Raw genomic sequence first — 21,715 nt, forward strand, 5'->3', positions numbered from 1 at the left:
CTAGCTAGCTAGTGCTTTCATGGTGTACTCTGTGTGGCTCCTGCTATGAGCAAGCTGCTTCTGCCACAAGATGCGAATGTGTTGAAAATTCCTCCTAGCAGTTGGGTTCCAGGACCATGACTGTATTTGTTTTTGTATTTTCTAAGAAAATAAGAAAAGAAATGGAAAACAATTTGTAGCACTACAATTTTATTTGCTGCAATGTGCGTTTTTCAATGGATTTGCCGTAGTTGGTAGAGGTCGCTAGCTAGAGGTTAATACAACACACTTGGGTGTATGTGTTAGGCCTATTTATTTTTAGAGAATGTGTTTGAAACAACACCATTTACTTCAGCTGTTTACACCATGATAGCAGTGCACCTTTGTTATTTTGGTTAGTTTGACCATATCTGTGAAGTGGTCTTCTTTTGAACAACATGTTGAAGGGAAAAGTGTTGGAAGCCTGAAGCTTAAAAGTGGTTTGATTGATTTCTCTCTGAAATAAGCAGTGTTAATATTTCTAAATTACATTATATTTAGCTTGATTACACTCACCAACAGTGCTTGTGCCTTCTTCAGAACAAACCCCCTATGATCAGAGTAACCCTCTTTTGTCCAATCAGCACAAAGAGAAAACAGGTGGGCCCATAAGACCCAGATTTGCTACTTTTTCTGTATTGAAGAAAAAAATACTGCATTTCACTTTACAATGAATATATCTAATTTCTGAAATATGTTTAGTTTCTCCTGTTGGTTCAGAAAACTCTTCACAAACTTAGTTTGACCAAACTATTGAAAAACAAAACAACCTTTTCGACGCAGATCTGTAAGATGTCCTTTTTGGTCAAATGTTGGATATGAAGAAATATGCGTTATGATTTTATGATTTTCCTGATTTTGTACTTGACTGTGTGTGTGTGTTTGTATGAATGTTATATAAAAACAAAGATTGTTTATTTCTGTGGCTAATTTATTTGATTAAAACATGAATAAACATGAATTCCAGTTGTTGGTCGTAATTCTGTGTAAATGTCTTAAGCCCTGTTTATACCTGTTTCTAACGTGCATGCTTTCCCTAATATTGTCCAACAATCTGATTTTGCCCACATTTTTAGACAGTGTAGAAGATTAAAAGAAGCATTGTGATCTGACTGTGATCAGATCTTCCTGACAACCTCCTGAGGTAGTCAGACACTTAGACGGACTCTTCACAGTGAAACCACTTAAATCATCATTATCCCGCCGTCTAAAACCATTGACGTGTGATATATAACCTTAACCCAATTCGCCATTGACTAATGGCATCAATATATGTCTTAAAATAAAATATTATTATTTTGAAACCATATCTGTCAAATAATTTGCATACAGGAAGGGACCATGACATCTGGTCACAATGTGGATAAAGTGGACAGGTATGAAACGCATTTTACTACCATGTGTGGATGCAACAGCTACAATGTGGGCACAATCAGAATGTGGATAAGATCAGGACAAAGGATAGTCAAATGATAATACATGCTAATATGTATTAATCAAAAGTAGGTTGACTAACAACCACTATAGTTGATGTTAAATCAAAATGGATGACATGGAAAGCTGAAGCTGAAAATATTCCCTTGAAAACGACTTCAATGTTTTTAACGCCATATTTAGAAGGCCAGACAAGGAATCACATTGTCCCCTTCCCCCTGGTGATGACGCACATTGATGATGCTCTTAGTTCGCTGTGATGACGCGATGACTGGGAAAAATCGACTGGGAAAAATTGATTTGAACGGTCATCCAACTTGGAATTCCAACTCGGGAACTCAGGCCTCTTTCTAGAGCTCCGACTTTCCGTCCTGAAGATCACTGACGTCATTTATTTTTCAGAGTTCCCGGTTGTTTTGAACGTGTCATATTACTCATAAGGCAGCAGGCAGTGACAGACGGCTGATGGCTGACATGGACCCATGTGTGAGAGGGATTTAGGCAACACGACAGTGGGCTAACCAACCATGATTCTATCTTATTAGATCAAACCTTTAAAATTGTTTAGCTTCAATAAAGCTTACAGAACTGTATGAGTTCCCTAAGCCTATGTAAATGCCATTGTTGGGATACATTATCTTTTTTATTTAACTAGCCAAGTCAGTTAAGAACAAATTCTTATTTTCAATGACAGCCTAGGAACAGTGGGTTAACGACCTTGTTCAGGGGCAGAATGACAGATTTTTACCTTGTCAGTTCAGGGATTTGTTCTTGCAACCTTCCAGTTACTAGTCCAACACTCTAACCACTAGGCTACCTGCCACCCCACATTAAGGTGGCATACCTTATTATGCCTTATTATATATATATAGCGTGTAATAAATACACTTAATATTATAGAAGAATGTGTCAAATGCAAAAATCATTAAGGAACATTTTAATTTGAAGTATGTAAACTTAACTCTCACGGGTGGCCAATAAGATTTAGCTGAAAGCCTTGCTCCTAATAAGCCAAGCCTCCTGAAATTAGCCTAAGGATTACATTCATAAAGACCCAGCTGCAAGGTCAACCCAACCAATTAACCCATGTTTGGGTAATCCCAACAACCTAACTTGTTTTGTTAGTCACTCAACCCAGACAGACAACCAGAAGATTCTGCGGGAGGCCAGTGTAGGATGAAAGCATCCCTCCAAATCACACTGGTTAGAGAGTTGGGAGGAGAGCTATCAATGCTATGTTCCTCACTGAGCTCCCCTACAACCCAATGGGACATATTGAGCATGTTCCCAATGTGTCTGGGTGTGTGCGTGCGTGTCTGTGTGTGTGTGATAGTAATGCTGTTTAATAGCGATCAGGCCACCCTACAAACACATCCATCACCATCCAGCCGCCTGCTGTGGACACGACCTTGTACTGACTAATGAGCTCGCAGTTGCACAGTGTCACAACACTGCACATTGATGTGCTGATTTATTGTGACGTTCTGTGTGTGTGTGTGTGCGTGCGTGCGTGCGTGCACAGTACGTGTTTTTAGTGCTCACTGCAGGGAGGGACACTGCAGGGAGGGACACTGCAGGGAGGGACACTGCAGGGAGGGACATGACTACTACAGAAACAGCTCTTCTGGTCCATCAACCACAAGACACAGTACTGATAGGCAGATAGACAGGGTGCCAGTTGCCATTTCCCTAATTTCCCCCTCCCCTCAAGTAGAAAGAGGATAAAACAATATTTTGAGAAGAGATGGCTGAGAATATGTGTGTCTGAGCCGACTTGCCTCAGAGCCATACGAAACATGCTATATCTATTTCGGCGCACCTCCAAGATGCACAGTATGTGCTAATAGGCTAGTAGACAGAAACAAAAGCAGGGAAGTTGGTTGAAGAGGATGGGTGTATACCGCCACCATCTAGCAATCCCAAGGTTGTGTGTTCAAGTCACGTCTGTGACAAATGTAGAATTTTAGCTAACCCTTATTCTAACCTTAACCCAATTCACCTAACCTGCTACGGGATGGAGAGAGACAGAAAGAGAGAGAGAAATGGCCCAGTGGTTGCCTCAGAGGAAATTCCCAGCCTGATAGTTTGGACTTAGATGAACCTTGCAAAGCATTCTGGGATCTGGGACCTCAGGTCTACACTCTTAAGTGTAAAGAGCTCTTAGACAGACTTGTCTCTCCTTACCACCTTATCTCCTTACACACCACACAACACACACCACACACACACAGAATAAGTGAGATTTCTTGAGGTTCCAGACACAACCTGCCATAAAAGTTTCCCAGTACTCTCAATAAGTAACTATGTTATCACCATGAAAGCACACAGAGGAATGTTATTTTCCAGTTTCCTTGTGTGAAAGCAGAAGAGAGGGGAGGAGGTGAAGACAGAGGAGGAGGTTAAGAGGTTAGCCGCTTCTCTGGTCAAATGACTCAAATGTTACAAAACACAATCTAAAGAGAGATACATGAATGATTCATACCAAGAACAAGAGACAAGAGACAAGAGCCTGCATGTAGGCCGATATTTGTACATAGCCTCAGCCTGGTGTCGAGCTTGCCGCAGGATACACAATGGGAGTTCAACAAGGATAGTTTACACGTACCCCGCAGTCAGATAAGCAGCCTTTAATGATTGAGTGTGTATGAGTTCACGCGCACATTTGCGTCATTGCTCAGAATCAAATTATCCGGCTGGGGTAGTGTGAATACCAGAGGATTTGTGGACGTTTTGGGTTAAGTGGAGGAAACAGGCTGAAAGAACATTCTGTTCAATTCACAAAATTGCAAACTACCAAAGGGACAAACACATAGAACAAACACCACACAATACAATGCAGCAATACAATACAGTACAACACAACAACATAATACAATACACCATCCCCGAGCCTAAGAGAGAGCTATTGAAACATTTTATATTCTCCAGAAGTGTGCATTATGCTAGGGCTTCACCAACGCAAATATGTGCAAACTGAAACTCGGCGCAAGAGTTATGAGTTCAGTTTTGGAGACTTTTACATAACACCTTGGCATGTTCTTTGTTCAGCATGGGGGAGTGACAAAGATAAATAACTGCACTATGCAACCCTTTTTCACACATTCTCGTGCCACACCTACTGTAGGACAAGGGCATGCTGCATACTTATCTACATTACATTTGCACCAAAATAACCAGGCGACTCTTTACCCTTTCAGACGCATTGTTGTGTCCGTCGTTATATATATAGAACTGATACTCTGAGGTGATATGGTGCTGTATCCATGGTCATGCCAACCAGATCTTTGGCTTTGAACTGAGCTTTGAACTGAACTGTCAGAGTACACTTGAGAGACTGAGCGGTAGAGAGAAAGGGACTCTGAGAGAGCGAGTGCCACACACACACCCCCCTGGGTCAGCTGTGAGATGGATGACGCACATTGGGCTCTGTTAATATTGTAAAGGAGGCTCTGGCGTCTGTATGAGCATTCCATTACAGACCTCTCACACTGAGTTCACTAAGCAGCTGTGTGCTGAATTAGCACTCTCTCTATATACCATTATTTCCCTCTACCACCCTCTCTCTCTCTCATCTCTTTCTCTTTCTCATCTCTACCATCTCTTTTTTCCTCTCCCTGTTTTTTCTCTCTGTTCTCTCCCTCCCCCTTTCTTTCTGTATCACTCCACTTCTCTCTTTATTACATTTTTGCCTTTTATTGTCCCTTTTTTCAACCCTTATCGCAGAAGTTCAGCGTTACATTGTGAGTGAAATATAAAGGCAATGTTTCTGTGTTGGCAGAGTCTGCATTCACAGTAAATGCTGCATGTCAGCTCAATCAGAAATTACCTTTAAATTTCTATCACACAATCTGTAACGCTTCAGCGATACAGATTGAATAGAACCCTAATAATTACATTTCCTCTCTCTCGTTTTTTAATGTTCTGTCATTTTCCTTTTCCATCTGTGAGTCAAACACAATAACACCTGCAGAAGAACAATATTTATTTCAAATTGGATTATTTTAATCAAACAAGTTTAACAACTTTAATCTAATAGTGTTATTGTAGGATGTGCCTGACTGTTTTGGAAATTAATCACACATGCAGCATGCCTCTGAGCAACATGGACTCGTATTTCGTATGATTCTTTATAAAAAAAAATGTTTTACCCCTTTTTCATGGTATCCAATTGTTTTAGTAGCTACTGTCTTGTCTCATCGCTGCAACTCCCGTACGGGCTCGGGAGAGAAGAAGGTTGAAAGTAATTTTGGTCTGGGAGTGCATTAATGTCTCAGCAGTGCCACAAGATGTTTTTTTTTGTTACCAAAAATATACAGTGCATTCGGAAAATATTCAGACCCCTTGACATTTTCCACTTTGTTGCGTTACAGCCTTATTCTGAAGTTGATTAAATAGTTTTCCCCCCCTTATCAATCTACACACAATACCCCATAATGACAAAGCAGAAACAGGTTTTTAGAAATGTATAAAAAAAACAGAAATATCACATTTACATAAGGATTCAGACCATTACTCAGTACTTTGTTGAAGTACCTTTGGCAGCGATTACAGGCTAAATAAAGTCTTCTTGGATATGATGCTACAAGCTTGGCACACCTGTATTTGGGGAGTTTCTCCCATTCTTCTCTGCAGATCCTCTCAAACTCTGTCAGGTTGGATGGGGAGTGTTGTTGCACAGCTATTTTCAGGTCTCTTTCAGAGATGTTCGATCGGGTTCAAGTCCGGGCTCTGGCTGGGCCACTCAAGGACATTCAGAGACGTGTCCCAAAGCAACTCCTGTGTTGTCTTGGCTGTGTGCTTAGGGTCGTTGTCCTGTTGGAAGGTTAATCATCGCCCCCAGTCTGAGGTCCTGAGCACTCTAGAGCAGGTTTTCATCAAGAATCTCTTTGTACTTTGCTCCATTCATCTTTCCCTCGATCCTAACTAGTCTCCCAGTCCCTGCCACTGAAAACAATCCCCACAGCATAATGCTGTCACCACCATGCTTCATCATAGGGATGGTGCCACGTTTCCTCATGACGTGACACTTGGCATTCAGGCCAGAGTTCAATCTTGGTTTCATCAGACCAGAGAATCTTGTTTCTCATGATCTGAGAGTCGCTTAATGTGCCTTTTGGCAAACTCCAAGAGGCTGTCATGTGCCTTTTACTGAGGAATGGCTTCAGTCTGGCCACTCTACCATAAAGGCCTGATTGGTGGAGTACTGCAGAGATGGTTGTCCTTCTGGAAGGTTCTCCCATTTCCACAAAGGAACTCTGGAGCTCTGTTAGAGTGACCACAGGGTTCTTGGTCACCTCACTGACCAAGGTCCTTCTCCCTCAGTTGCTCAGTTTGGCCAGACAGCCAGCTCTAGGAAGAGTCTTGGTGGTTCCAGATTTCTTCCATTTAAGAATGATGGAGGGCACTGTGTTCTTGGGGACCTTCAGTGCTGCAGACATTTTTTAGTACCTAGATCTGTGCCTCGTCACAATCCTGTCTCGGAGCTCAGCGGACAATTCCTTTGACCTCATGGCATGATTTTTGCACTGACATGTCCTGTTAACTGTGGGACCTTATATAGACAGGTATGTGCCTTTCCAAATCATGCCCAATCAATTGAATTTACCACAGGTGGACTCCAATCATGTTGTAGCGTCACATGTGCTCCCTCTCATTAGACTCACCTGGACTCCATCCCTTCCCTGATTTCCTTACTTATGGATGTCACTCCATTTGGTTCCTTCCCCAGGCATCATTGTTTCTGTTTCTTGTATGTGAGTTGTTCGTGGTTCTTGTTTTGTATTATGTTTTCATTTATTTATTAAATGATTCACTCCCTGAACTTGCTTCACCGACTCCCAGCGCACACGTTACATGTAGAAACTTCTCAAGGATGATCAATGGAAACAGGATGCTCCTGAGCTCAATTTCAAGTCTCAGAGCAAAGGGTCTGAAGACCTATGTAAATAAAGTGTTTACATTTTTAAAAAAATGTTATACATGTTTTCACTTTGTCAGTTTAGAGTATTTGTGTTGATGAGGGAAAAAAATATTTAATCAATTTAGAATAAGGCTGTAACGTAACAAAATGTGGAAAAAGTAGAGGGGTCTGAATACTTTACAAATGCACTGTTTATCCACACACTCTCAAATATAAGGGTATGGTTATGGTACAGTGTTGCCAGGACTACCTGACATGATGACTCCTTGCTGTCCCCAGTCCACCTGGCCATGCTGCTGTTCCAGTTTCAACTGACCTGAGCCCTAGGACCATGCCCCAGGACTACCTGACATGATGACTCCTTGCTGTCCCCAGTCCACCTGGCCATGCTGCTGTTCCAGTTTCAACTGACCTGAGCCCTAGGACCATGCCCCAGGACTACCTGACATGATGACTCCTTGCTGTCCCCAGTCCACCTGGCCATGCTGCTGTTCCAGTTTCAACTGACCTGAGCCCTAGGACCATGCCCCAGGACTACCTGACATGATGACTCCTTGCTGTCCCCAGTCTACCTGGCCATGCTGCTGCTCCAGTTTCAACTTCCACCTGACTGTGCTGCTGCTCTAGTTTCAACTGTTCTGCCTTATTATTATTTGACCATGCTGGTCATTTATGAACATTGAACATCTTGACCATGTTCTGTTATAATCTCCACCCGGCACAGCCAGAAGAGGACTGGCCACCCCACATAGCCTGGTTCCTCTCTAGGTTTCTTCCTAGGTATTGGCCTTTCTAGGGAGTTTTTCCTAGCCACCGTGCTTCTCCACCTGCATTGCTTGCTGTTTGGGGTTTTAGGCTGGGTTTCTGTACAGCACTTTGAGATATCAGCTGATGTACGAAGGGCTATATAAATAAATTTGATTTGATTTGATTTGTTCCCTGGTGTATGTAAAGGTCAAAAGGTACACATAAGGTACCTTCAGAGAAACCCATAGGAACTCACATGGTACTGGCCAAATGTTGGACCAGTTTAAGTGGTTTTATTGTTATGTTGATGAAGGTTGAGTACCTCTTTTGACACTGTCAGTTCTGCAATCTTTGCATGAACGTGTGACAATCAACAGCTGTACTGTTAAGAGGTTACTGTGCTTCTCCCCAAGCTTAATGGCAGATAGTTCACAGGAAGTTCATGTTTAATTTTCAATAACTTACTATCAATTTATTGCAAGTAGGTTATTATAAAATTCACATTATCTTTCCACAGCTGGCTTATAACTGACTATTACATTGACATGGTGACTATCAACAAATGTAATGATGTATAACTCTTCAGCATCACATGCACTTATGTCAACATATAACAAGGCCGCAGAACTGACAAAAATACAAGCTCAATGTTACTGAATAGAATACAACAGAACAGATTAACTGGGATGTCATTCCCTTTCATGGGAGACCAAAAACACCTCGCTGAAAGCCACGTCTCGAATTAGTCACTCCTGCAATCTTCTGATAGGCTGCTGCTGCTACAGTATGCTGCCAATCAGTAAGTGATGTGCATGCTGTCAACAGAAACGTCCAGAAGGCACAGTAGGTTATTGGCAAGGAATGCTAGCGGCAGAAAATGTCCTGTAGATTAGAAGCCACATTTTCCCTGTAAATTATTGTGACTTTTACAATGACTTACTGAGTAGCTTCCAGTTAAGAAATGACAAATTCACAGCAACTTCTGGCAATAATGAACATGCACAATAAACTCTTTACAGTGTAGCTTTTCCTGACATCATTTGTGCAAATTAGCAAAACAGTGTGAAAGGCATAACCATTAAACACTTAAACCACTCCAACATTTCGACTGACAGTTGGCACAAATGCACATTCATATTTAGCCACTCCCTCACATATGTTAATGAGCACCGACCAGTATACTGCACTCACTTATGTTAAAGCACAGTAATGATAGTACCTTATATTCAAAATATTGGGTAGAAAAATCACCCATATCTACAAGGTACTGAACTATATCATGTCAGTTTATATGTGTAGCTGTGAAGTGTACCTTTTTTTGTACACCAGGGAACAACACTCTACCATAACCATACCCTTCATTTTTTAAGTGTGTTAATCATTGGAGGCTCCTTAGAGGAGAAAGGAGAGGACCATCCTGTTCTGTGAATTTAATAGAAATAAAATTGTGAAACATTAAAAAAGTTGTCCTTTTTAGGTAAAACTATTCAAACTATATTCACATCACCAAATAATTGATCAAAAGGCTGGGTTTCTGTACAGCACTTTGTGACATCTGCTGATGTAAAAAGGGTTTATAAATACATTTGATTGATTGATTAAAACACACTGTTTTGAAATTAAGGTCTACTGTAGCCTCCACAGCACTCTGTAGGTTAGTGCCATGGTGTAATCGGAGGACAGCTAGTTTCTGTCCTCCTCTGGGTACATTGACTTCAATACAAAACCTAGGAGGATCATGGTTTTCACCCCCTTCCATAGACTTACACAGTAATCTAGTTCGGAAAGCATACGCTACAGCTAGCTAGAGCTGTAGTGCATAAAATGTGGTGAGTAGTTGACTCGAAGAGAGAGAAAAAATGTTTTTGAACCGTTTTCAACAAATGTATTTCTTAAAAAATGAAGAAGCAAGAGAGAGCGAGCAAGCTATGTTTTGTTGTATTTTTTGTCACTATCACTTTCACTTACCCAGCGAATGCAGCTAGCTAGTTTAGCCTACTCAAACAACTAAAATACCCGTCTCAAACAGAGAGGGATGCTATGTTAGCTAGCTGGCTATGCCTATCCAACACTGGAACTCTTCCAAGTGAAGGTAAGCTTTTTATAAATGTATTGCCACCGGGGCCCGCCGGTGTAACTGCTACACTGCTTGATGACTGTACACTACTGCATGATTGTAGTGGATTTACTAACATGTTTGCTCTAGTAGCTATGTTGACTTTGACATTAGCTAATATGGTGACAATGATGTAGGCTGTGTGTAGCGGTTAGGGGTTATGATATAAAGGTTTGGCTTGGAAAGTTTTTTTCGCCTGGTCTCAGACAGCTGATGTGTTGTGCACTGAAGTCCACAAGCAAGGGAAAGGTGAGAGGTGGAGAGCATGTAGATGCGAGAAGGAATTATAGCTACAACGAATAAAGGAATGATGCTGTTTGTATGTGGCTGGTATGAAAGTGAACTGTGTTTGCATTGTGATCAAGGGTGTATTGATTCCACCGATTCTGTTCTAAAACTTCTTAAACAGAAGCAAACAGAACGAAACGGGATAAACATAACTGAATTTGTCAAATAGAAACTCTCGTTTGCAACTGTTGGGCAAATGCTTACACTTTAGATCAGCTAGATTCAGGCAAGAGTGTGCAAGGCAGTATTAAATGTTTCAGTTTGTCACCCTGATTACTCAAATTTCTATCAACCTACATTGTAAACTTTAATTCATAGGCTAGGTTGCAGCAACCTCATGATGGATATAGGGAAGATTTGAGTATCATGTAGTAACCTAAACCTATCAATGTTACATTGAACTAGGTGAATGTAATATGAATGACAGTCATCCAATATGCTGTAATAGAAATAATGCCATGCTCATTAAAGCAAATGTGTCCTCCCTCATCTTAAACAGCACCAACCGCCACTGGTGTTAATATACTGTATGTTCCAAACAATAAGTATGTACCTGGTGGAACTGTGAAAACATTGATGCACTTCCAACCAATAAGTTTCAAGTGCTGCTCTCCAAAGAACTTGTCTACACTGAGTGCACAAAACATTAAGAACACCTGCATGTTATAGACTGACCAGATTAATCCAGGTGAAATCTATGATCCCTTATTGGTGTCACCTGTTAAATCCACCTCAATCAGTGTAGATGAACGGGAGGAGACTTAATGAATGATTGACAATTGAAACGTGTATGTGTGCCGTTCAGAGGGGGAATGGGCAAGACAAAAGATTTAAATGCCTTTGAACAGGGTAAGGTAGTAGGTGGCAGGCGTACCGGCTTGCTTGTGTGTCAAAAACTGCAACGCTGCTAAGTTTCTCAGGCTCAACAGTTTCCCGAGTGTATCAAAACTGTTCCACCATCCAAAGGACATCCAGCCAGCTTGACACAACTGTGGGACGCATTGCAGTTAACATGGGCCAGCATCCCTGTGGAACGCTTTTCGGCGCCTTGTAGAGTCCATGCCCAACCATTTGCGGCAGTTCCGAGGGCAAAAGGGGTTGCAACTCAAAATGAGGAGGGTGTTCTTAATGTTTTGTACACTTAATGTATATAGTGTTGGACCACCCCAAAAAATATGTAATAATAATAATAATAATATATAATTCCCCAGGGCAGTGATTGGGGACATTGTCCTGTGTAAGGTGCTGTCTTTCGAATGGGATGTTAAACGGGTGACCTGACTTTATGGTCACTAAAGAACTTACCTGGTAAAATAAGAGTAAATAATAATAATAATTAAATTGTTACACAATATCATCTCATATTGTACTTTTAACCATTACACAAAGAGGTCTCTATCTCTTGATAAGGTCACTCAGTGTTGGATTAAGGGCATTTCATTAATATTTACCAGACTTAATTGCCACATGCTCTTATGTAAGCATTTTAAAGACTTCAGAACTGGCAGCAGGCATGCTTAAACTTTAATCTTCTTCTTCTTTGAGATTGGGTTGGTGGAGCGCATCCAACTTTTAGGTGCATACACCGCCACCTACTGTACTGGAGTGTGAGGCCAGTCATGGCCTAACGACAAAATTGGGGAACAGGTAAATTACTCTGCAAACTATTATCCTTCAAAAAGAAAACACCACCCCATTCCACTATTTAACCCTATCTAATCCTACTCCAGGCCCACAGTCTGGGCGGATAGAACACTACCACTCAACACCTCCTGCGAATCTTCTGCAGTAAAAACTTGCAATCCCAAGTACTTCTCTGCAGCTGCCAGCACATATCCTCTATTTTCTGTGACTAATGTCCCATTTCTGCAGTACAGTTGACAACCATAGCTATGAAAGCTAAGAAACCCACTTTACTCAGGGACATATTATTCTCAACCTTTTCATCGGTCTCTGCCTACTCACACAAATACTCTCAATATCCCTCACCCTGTACCCATCCTCCTCTACCACTCTTTTCCCTGCTTCTGCATAAAACACTTTATGTACTACTCTGACCATGGCAACCTCAACATGCTTTTCTTTCACCAGACACCTCTGTGCTCCAGCCCCATGGTCACCCCCACAGCTTACACACACATTACTTTCTACACATTCTTTCTCATACCCAGGTTTGGCACCTTAGTATTAGAGTACTCTAAATATACTTAACATAACCATAGACCACTTAAACTGGTACAACACTTCCATATATGGGTGGCCAAAAAATAACTGATTTACAAGCCCTGCAAAGCCACACCTCCAATATAATTTCCCAGTGTGACTTGCCTTTTTTAGTCAATTGTATATTTACCACCAATGACTGTATTTGTTAGTGACATTGTTGTTAAATTCATTCATTTTCAGTCCTGTGGTCTTCACCAAGTGAGTGTAACAGTATAGCTTATGTCCCTCTCCTCACCCCTACCTGGGCTCGAACCAAGGACCCTCTACACACATCTACAACTGCCTCCCACGAAGCATCGTTACCCATCGCTCCACAAAAGCCGCTGCCCTTGCAGAGTAAGGGGAACAACTACTTCAAGATCTCAGAGCGAGTGACGTCACCGATTGAACCGCTATTAGCGCGCACCCCGCTAACTAACTAGCCATTTCACATGGGTTACACTCACCCCCCTTTTGACCTCCTCTTTTTCCGCAGCAACCAGTGATCCAGGTCAACAGCATCAATGTAACAGTATACCTTCCGTCCCTCTCCTCACCCCTACCTGGGCTCGAACCAAGGACCCTCTGCACACATCAACAACTGCCTCCCACAAAGCATCATTACCCATCGCTCCATAAAAGCAGCGGCCCTTGCAGAGCAAGGGGAACAACTACTTCAATGTCTCAGAGCGAGTGACATCACCGATTGAAACCCTACTAGCTCACACCCCGCTAACTAGTTAGCCATTTCACATCAGTTACATGAGGTCCTTCTGTAGGTAAATTATATCAAAATTAAACTTTTTATAACAATACATTACATGTCATGCCTTACTTCAATGGCCATGTATTACCCCAACGCAGTGGTGTTAGGAATCTGCTGGTTTACAGGCCACATCAGGCCTGAAAATCACAATATATTGGCTTGCAAAGCAATATGTAATTCCTATTGGAATCCAGACAGTGTTAGGACATGCAATAGTTTGACTTTTTATTCACCACAACCTACATTCAGAGTAATTGTCAAACGGGACTACCTAAACCATTTAAAATGGAACAACCATTTCAGTAACAGGTGCAATATATCTAAGTAACTGATTGGATTAGTTTAGAAAAATGTAGGATATTAATATTTGTGTAGCATAAGATTAATCAATCAATCCATGTACATGCAAAAACACAGATATTAAAAATGATCCCAAAGAATTGAACTGCAGTAAAACATACTGGGAAATAAAATAATGATGGCCGTGGTTTTGATGGGAACGTTTTTGTCACCACAGAGTAAAACTGACACAATCAGGGACTCACACAATACTGGTGACTTTAGGATCAACTTTGTGAATGTACCAGCCAGGGCCGGCTCCAGGCATAACCGGCATAAGCTGTCGCATAGAACCCTCGGCCAATAGAGTGCCCACGAGCCCAAAAGAATGAGCTCAGTCAGGGTCTCAACTGAGGATAGTAGAAAACACCAAGTGCAATTTCAAAATATGATTGTGCATCAGAAGTTTTTGTCTTGTTATGTCAGTCACTCAATTAGCTGACAATTAGCCATTTACATTTTTACATTGGTAGTTAGTCAAGACAGCTATCAAAACTTGTAATAATCATGGCTGAATACTGACTTGCAGGGCAAGTTTAAGGCCACCAAAAGGCTATAAATACATTTACTATAAATGTATTTATGAAATGTTTTAGGTTAAGATAAACAAATAATGTGTGTGTATCTATGTTTTCACAACTGGACAGAGAGGAAGGGCAGAGAAGTTGGTCAAGAGTGGGCGTAGCGGGGGTGGGGGCATTGGATGATCTGATTGGAGGAGAGAAAGATGTGGCTCTGTTGAAAGATGTGGCTCTCTCTCTCTCGCTCTCTCACTCTCTCTCTCTCGCTTTATCTCAGTTTGCTTTTTTCTAACACAAACTTTTGCACTCTTAATATAGACGATCAACCTATTTGAAAATAGCTTGTTTCTATGTTTTGTAGTAAAAAAATAGAACATAAGTGTTTCCAATAACATAATCAACCAATTAGTAGACAATTAGTAGGCAATGCCAATTCATAATTGGTTAAAATCACATGATGCACACAGATGACATCATTGGCAACACTTATCTGCATGTTTTTGGCAGAAATGCCTACTCGAACATATGAACTTTCATGTGCCTTACTAACAAACTTGTATGCCATCTGTAAATACGAATAAAATGGTTAAATTATGAGCCTAGTTGGTTTAGCCACAGAAAAGGTCAGCAACCTTCCCGCTAGCCATGATTGGCTGAGATAATGAGTGGACTGGATATGCCGAGAGATGTGCTTGGATTGTTCTGCCATATAGCATGCCTCTCTCTAATTTAGCTGGTCAGTATGTGTAGGTAATCCTGTGTATCGTGTAGTAAAACTGCATAGGTATTGCTCTCTACTTTCTGGAGGACCGACTTTTGAAATCAGTGGAGCTAAGGAGATGGAGAAAACACCTGTCTCCAGATTACATCTCCAAACTAAGGGCAACCATGGCATCTGTGACAGGACACACGTTCATCTATGATAGTCTAGCGAGCTACATTTTCAGATATTACACGTTTCTAATTTTGACAGAAAGGGGTTTCATTTCATGTTAAATAGTACTGTTTGCTAGCTAACATTAGCTGGCTGGCTTGCTAGCTAAAGTTACGTGTATGAGCTTATTATTCGTATCTCAGAGCGATTTGCTTGACTAGTTACAGCCTAATCTTAGCTAGCTGACATTGAACCTGGTTGGTTAGCTACCTGCAGATTCATGCAGGGTAATAATGTCATGAGTTGGGATTATGGGTTATTGTTTAGCTAGCTAGCTAGCTACATGTCTTAACAAAAGACTCCACTATGTAAGTAACCATTTCAGGTATGTTCGTAAATTCAGTCTGGTCATCTACTCCGATTTCAGAGCACTCTCGTCTGAGTGTGCCAGAGTGCAGAATAACTGATGATTTACATACGTTCAACACATATTGAATATAGCCGGTGTCAGTAAAGGTCAAAAACGCATAATTAAAATGTTGCCAGTGTAACAGTATAACTTTAGACCGTCCCCTCGCCCAGACACGGGTGCGAACCAGGGACCCTCTGCATACATCAACAACAGTCACCCACGAAGCATGGTTACCCATCGCTCCACAAAAGCCGCGGCCCTTGCAGAGCAAGGGGAACCACTATTTCAAGGTCTCAGAGCAAGTGACGTCACCGATTGAAACGCTATTTAGCGCACACCACCGCTAACTAGCTAGCGGTTTCACATCCGTTACACTCACCCCCCTTTTGACCTCCTCCTTTTCCACAGCAACCAGTGATCAGGGTCACGGCACCAATGTAACAGTATAACTTTAGACCGTCCCCTCGCCCATACCCGGGCGCGAACCAGGGACCCTCTGCACACATCAACAACAGTCACCCACGAAGCATCATTACCCATCGCTCCACAAAAGCCGCGGCAAAAGCCACTACTTCAAGGTCTCAAAGCAAGTGACGTCACCGATTGAAACGCTATTTAGCGCGCACCACCGCTAACTAACTAGCAGTTTCACATCCGTTACACCAGCAGCACAGTTACAGTCACCAATATTCTGGATGACATGTAAACAGCCTAACCAACGTTACCACGTTCATCTGTACATACAATAGGACGCAAGTATAGACACCATGGGACCACGCAGCCATCATACCGCTCAGGAAGGAGACGTGTTCTGTCTCTTAGACAGGAACGTACTTTGGTGCGAAAAGTGCAAATCAATCCCAGAACAACAGCATTGTGAACATACAGGACCTTGTAAACATACTGGAGGAAACAGGTACAAAAGTATCTATATCCACAGTAAAATGAGTCCTATATCGACATAACCTGAAAGGCCGCTCAGCAAGGAAGAAGCCACTGCTCCAAAACCTCCATAAAAAAGCCAGACTACGGTTTGCAACTACACATGCGGACAAAGATCGTACTTTTTGGTGACATGTCCTCGGGTCTGATGAAACAAAATATAACTTTTTGGCCATAAAGACCATAGTTATGTTTGGAGGAAAAAGGGGGAGGCTTGCAAGCCGAAGAACACCATCCCAACCGTGAAGCACTGGGGTGGCAGCATCATGTTGTGGGGGTGCTGTGCTGCAGGAGGGATTGGTGCACTTGACAAAATAGATGGCATCATGGGGGAGGAAAAATTTGTGGATATATTGAAGCAACATCTCAAGACATCAGTCAGGAAGTTAAAGCTTGTTCACAAATGGGTCTTCCAAATGGACAATTCCCCCAAGCATATTTCCAAAGTTGTGGCAAAATGGCTTAAGGACAACAAAGTCAAGGTATTGGAGTGGCCATCACAAAGCTCTGACCTCATTCTATAAAAAGCGTGTGCGAGCAAGGAGGCCTACACACCTGACTCAGTTACACCAGCTCTGTCAGGAGGAATGGGCCAAAATTCACCCAACTTATTGTGGGAAGCTTGTGGATGGCTACCCAAGTTGTTTGTCCCAAGTTAAACAATTTAAAGGCAATGCTACCAAATACTAATTGAGTGTATGTAAACATCTGACCCACTGAGAATGTGATGAAAGAAATGAAAGCTGAAATAAATCATTCTCTCTACTATTATTCTGACATTTCACATTCTTAAAATAAAGTGGTGATCCTAACTGACCTAAGACAGGGAATTTTTACTAGGATTAAATGTCAGGAATTGTGATACACTGAGTTTAAATGTATTTGGCTAAGGTGTATGTTAACTTCTGACTTCAACTGTACATCAGTTACATTATGTCCATGTGTTTGTGACAGACATTGAGTGACAGTGACAGCCACAATAACAGACGTTGGGTCATTGACGTAACGTAACTGTAGCTTTCTAGGCATGGGTCCTGGTTTGTGACCCTGCTGGTACGATCATGTGACTATTCTGGCATTAGCTAATGGCAGAGCTGAGGCGGTGATCCGGTGTATCGGAGGGGTTGTCACTGACACCGGCGCTCAGGGACAAGTGGCCCATGTCTAACCGGGTGACATAAGCAGGGCCAAGGGCCCAGTGACAAGCATTCTCCTTCATCGCTTATGGCCGTTTGCCCGTGCTGAAACTGATAGGGCTCAAGTGCCACCAAGAGACACCACAGGGACATGTTATCCACACCATGTGTGTGTGTTTCTGGTGTACATTTTCTGTTATGAATACAGTGGCTTGACTCTCTTCCTGTGACAGGTGTCACAATCTCTCTCTCATCCTGTTTTGTCTTAATACTGAGGGTTTGAATGAGCTACAGGCCTATAGTGTGTGTCAATGAGAGAGTCTGTATGTACATTACATGATCGTCAAACATCTCATTCCAAAATCATGCCCATTAATATGGAGTTGGTCCCCCCCCCCCTTTGGTACTATAACAGCCTCCACTCTTCTGGGAAGGTTTTCCACTAGAGGTTGGAACATTGCTGCGGAGACTTGCTTCCATTCAGCCACAAGAGCATTAGTGAGGTCGGGCACTGATGTTGGGGGATTAGGCCTGACTCACAGTTGGGGTTTCAATTAATCCCAAAGGTGTTTGATAGGATTGAGGTCAGGGCTATGTGCAGGCAAGTCAAGTTCTTCCACACCGATCTCAACAACCCATTTCTGTATGGACCTTGCTTTGTGCATGGGGGTATTGTCATGCTGAAACAGGAAAGGGCCTTCTCCAAACTGTTACCACAAAGTTGGAAGCACAGAATCGTCATTGTATGCTGTAGAGTTAAGATTTCCCTTCAATGGAACTAAGGGACCTAGTCCGAACCATTAAAAACAACCTCAGACCATTATTCCTCCACCAAAATGTACCATTGGCACTATGCGTTCAGGCAGGTAGCATTTTCCTGGCATCCAACAAACCCAGATTCATTCAGATGGTGAAGCGTGATTCATCACTCCAGAGAACGCGTTTCCACTGCTCCAGAGTCCAATGGCAGCGAGCTTTACACCCCTCCAGCCAGCGCTTGGCATTGCGCTTGGTGATCTTAGGATTGTGTGTGGCTACTCGGAAATGGACACCCATTTCATGAAGCTCCCAACTAGCAGTTCTTGCTTCTATATTAGGTTTGGAACTCGGTAGTGAGTGCTTTTTTACGCCCAACGCGCTTCAGTACTCACTAGTTCCGTTCTATGAGCTTGTGTGGCCTACCACTTCTCGGCTGAGCCGTTGTTGCACCTAGAGTTTCCACTTCACAATAACAGCACCTACAGTTGACCGGGGTAGCTCTAGCAGAGCAGAAATTTGACAAACTGATATGTTGGAAAGGTGGCATCCTATAACGGTGCCACATTGAAAGTCACTGAGCTCTTCAGTACAGGCCATTCTACTGCCAATGTTTGTCTATGGAGATTGCATGAAGGTGTGCTCAATTTTATATACTTGTCAGCAACAGGTGTGGCTGAAATAGCCAAATCCACAAATTTGAAGGTATGTCCACATACTTTTGGCCATGTAGTGTATACTGTAACTACATGTCATAGTGGCAACTTAACTACATGTCATAGTGGCAACCTAACTACATGTCATAGTGGCAACCTAACTACATGTCATAGTGGCAACTTAACTACATGTCATAGTGGCAACCTAACTACATGTCATAGTGGCAACTTAACTACATGTCATAGTGGCAACCTAACTACATGGCATAGGGGAAACCTAACTACATGTCATAGTGGCAACCTAACTACATGTCATAGTGGCAACTTAACTACATGTCATAGTGGCAACCTAACTACATGTCATAGTGGCAACTTAACTACATGTCATAGTGGCAACCTAACTACATGGCATAGGGGAAACCTAACTACATGTCATAGTGGCAACCTAACTACATGTCATAGTGGCAACTTACATGTCATAGTGGCAACTTAACTACATGTCATAGTGGCAACTTTACTACATGTCATAGTGGCAACCTAACTACATGTCATAGTGGCAACTTAACTACATGTCATAGGGGAAACCTAACTACATGTCATAGGGGAAACCTAACTACATGTCATAGTGGCAACCTAACTACATGTCATAGTGGCAACTTAACTACATGTCATAGTGGCAACCTAACTACATGTCATAGTGGCAACCTAACTACATGTCATAGTGGCAACCTAACTACATGGCATAGGGGAAACCTAACTACATGTCATAGTGGCAACCTAACTACATGTCATAGTGGCAACTTACATGTCATAGTGGCAACTTAACTACATGTCATAGGGGAAACCTAACTACATGTCATAGGGGAAACCTAACTACATGTCATAGTGGCAACCTAACTACATGTCATAGTGGCAACTTAACTACATGTCATAGTGGCAACCTAACTACATGTCATAGTGGCAACCTAACTACATGTCATAGTGGCAACTTAACTACATGTCATAGTGGCAACCTAACTACATGGCATAGGGGAAACCTAACTACATGTCATAGTGGCAACCTAACTACATGTCATAGTGGCAACTTACATGTCATAGTGGCAACCTAACTACATGTCATAGTGGCAACTTAACTACATGTCATAGTGGCAACCTAACTACATGTCATAGTGGCAACCTAACTACATGTCATAGTGGCAACTTACATGTCATAGTGGCAACTTAACTACATGTCATAGTGGCAACTTACATGTCATAGTGGCAACTTAACTACATGGCATAGTGGCAACCTAACTACATGTCATAGTGGCAACTTAACTACATGTCATAGTGGCAACCTAACTACATGGCATAGGGGAAACCTAACTACATGTCATAGTGGCAACCTAACTACATGTCATAGTGGCAACTTAACTACATGTCATAGTGGCAACTTACATGTCATAGTGGCAACCTAACTACATGTCATAGTGGCAACTTAACTACATGTCATAGTGGCAACCTAACTACATGTCATAGTGGCAACCTAACTACATGTCATAGTGGCAACTTACATGTCATAGTGGCAACTTAACTACATGTCATAGTGGCAACTTACATGTCATAGTGGCAACTTAACTACATGGCATAGTGGCAACCTAACTACATGTCATAGTGGCAACTTAACTACATGTCATAGTGGCAACCTAACTACATGGCATAGGGGAAACCTAACTACATGTCATAGTGGCAACCTAACTACATGTCATAGTGGCAACTTAACTACATGTCATAGTGGCAACTTACATGTCATAGTGGCAACTTAACTACATGTCATAGTGGCAACCTAACTACATGTCATAGTGGCAACTTAACTACATGTCATAGTGGCAACCTAACTACATGGCATAGGGGAAACCTAACTACATGTCATAGTGGCAACCTAACTACATGTCATAGTGGCAACTTAACTACATGTCATAGTGGCAACCTAACTACATGGCATAGGGGAAACCTAACTACATGTCATAGTGGCAACCTAACTACATGTCATAGTGGCAACTTACATGTCATAGTGGCAACTTAACTACATGTCATAGTGGCAACTTAACTACATGTCATAGTGGCAACCTAACTACATGTCATAGTGGCAACCTAACTACATGTCATAGTGGCAACTTACATGTCATAGTGGCAACTTAACTACATGTCATAGTGGCAACTTACATGTCATAGTGGCAACTTAACTACATGTCATAGTGGCAACTTAACTACATGTCATAGTGGCAACTTAACTACATGTCATAGTGGCAACTTAACTACATGTCATAGTGGCAACTTAACTACATGTCATAGTGGCAACTTAACTACATGTCATAGTGGCAACCTAACTACATGTCATAGTGGCAACCTAACTACATGTCATAGTGGCAACTTAACTACATGTCATAGTGGCAACCTAACTACATGTCATAGTGGCAACTTAACTACATGTCATAGGGGAAACCTAACTACATGTCATAGTGGCAACCTAACTACATGTCATAGTGGCAACTTAACTACATGTCATAGTGGCAACCTAACTACATGTCATAGTGGCAACTTAA

General features: G+C 42.0%; 1 protein-coding gene across 1 annotated transcript in view; it reads left to right on the plus strand.

Moving 5' to 3' along the window:
* LOC109871033 (serine/threonine-protein kinase SIK2-like) overlaps positions 1-988 on the plus strand; it is a 17,693-nt gene extending 16,705 nt beyond the window's left edge. Inside the window, exon 11 of the mRNA XM_031806257.1 lies at positions 1-988. This exon is cut by the window's left edge and continues 3,432 nt beyond it. The gene's annotated coding sequence lies outside the window, so the exon portion shown is untranslated.
* Positions 989-21,715: the final 20,727 nt, after the last annotated feature.

The sequence above is a fragment of the Oncorhynchus kisutch genome, linkage group LG26 (genome assembly GCF_002021735.2).
Source record: "Oncorhynchus kisutch isolate 150728-3 linkage group LG26, Okis_V2, whole genome shotgun sequence".
In the NCBI taxonomy this organism is placed as follows: domain Eukaryota; kingdom Metazoa; phylum Chordata; class Actinopteri; order Salmoniformes; family Salmonidae; genus Oncorhynchus; species Oncorhynchus kisutch.